A 1,479-nucleotide genomic window follows, 5' to 3' on the forward strand; every position below is an offset into this window, starting at 1 on the left:
CAGCTTGCCTCCCTCCATGCTTTCCTGGGGACAGCTCCATCCACACACACAGGTTCAGCCATTGTGTTCCTGGGGTCACCGCCTGTTGTTTCTGCTCTGAAATCTAGAATATAGAAGCCAAAGACTGATTGATTTACTTATTTTCTTTTTCCTTTTTGGGGAGGGGTAGAGGGAGGGTTAGGGCATGGTTTCCCTGTATAGCCCTGGCTGTCAAGGAACTTGCCCTGTAAACCAGGCTGGCCTCGAACTCAGAGATCACCTGCCTCTGCATACCAGGTGCTGAGATTAAAGGTGCCACCACCAAGGATTTTTTTTCATTCTTTTTATCTTTAAATTTTTATTTTATATACATTGGTATTTTGGCTGTGTGTAAGTCTGTGTAAGGATGCCAGATCTTGAAGTTACAGACAGTGGGTGCTGGGAATTGAACTCAGGACCTCTGGAAGAGTAATCAGTGCTCTTAACTGCTGAGCCATCTCTCCAGCCCTCAGGATTTCTTATACATTTCTGACTGGAGGGCTCACGGGCATCAAACACTGAACATAAGGAGACCCTAATTCGTCGGGTTTTGCCCTAAACTGGCCAGGAATAGAGGGATGGTGAGAGGAAGGGGTTGCTCAGAAGGGAGGAGTAGGATTGGAGGTGAGCTGGGAGCTCAGTGCAGGGCAGAAGGGAAGAAGAAAGGCACCCATTAGGCTCCGCCCACGGATTAGTATCTGGGTTCTTCCAGCTGAAGACTGTAGGGCTCTGTGATGGGAGCTGGGGCATGCTTCAAGACCATGGCCTTTACTACAGACCTAGATGCCCACCCCCATCCCACTCCCCCACACACATACAGCTGCTCTCTCCTTCCCCTTCTCCCAGGAGACCAGCTCTCCATCACTGGTCTGCACCCAAAACTGGGGCAGAAGAACTTTCTGGAGGATTTGAGTGGGAAAGGCAACAGAGCTTCATGAAGGGACCAGAACCCCTGGGAATCATGTGAGAGGAGACAGCCTGTGTGCCCTGCCAGATGCATCTATACCAGGGCTGCTGCCACTCTTGTGAAACGCCATGGAGCCCAGAGGAGTCCGTCTGCTCCTTCCCTGGGGGGGGGGGGCAAGCATTTGAGAAAATTTGGAGAGAGCCAGAACTCAGAGCTCAGCACTTTCCTCTTTCTGTTTTTCTTCTTGAGGAATTTTTTTTCCCCACTGCTGATGACTTTACCATTCTTGGGGGTGGGGGGTGGAAATCCTGGCTTTTGCTCCCCCTACACTCCGTGCCGGACAAAGCCCTACATTCCACAAGAATCCAGAGCTTCAGAGTTTCCTAAAGATGAGGTGGCGTGGCGTCTCCTCCCTTCCCAGCTCCGACTCCCCCTCCCCCAGTCTCCAGCCCTCAGACCGGCCAGGGAGGCCCCGCCAGGCTGGGAGGAGACCCCAAGCACATTCTTCCCCTCACTGTCATACTGCAGAAATTAAAGACACATCTTCTAGCTGG

Source organism: Phodopus roborovskii, unplaced genomic scaffold (assembly GCF_943737965.1).
Source record: "Phodopus roborovskii unplaced genomic scaffold, PHOROB, whole genome shotgun sequence".
Lineage (NCBI taxonomy): Eukaryota > Metazoa > Chordata > Mammalia > Rodentia > Cricetidae > Phodopus > Phodopus roborovskii.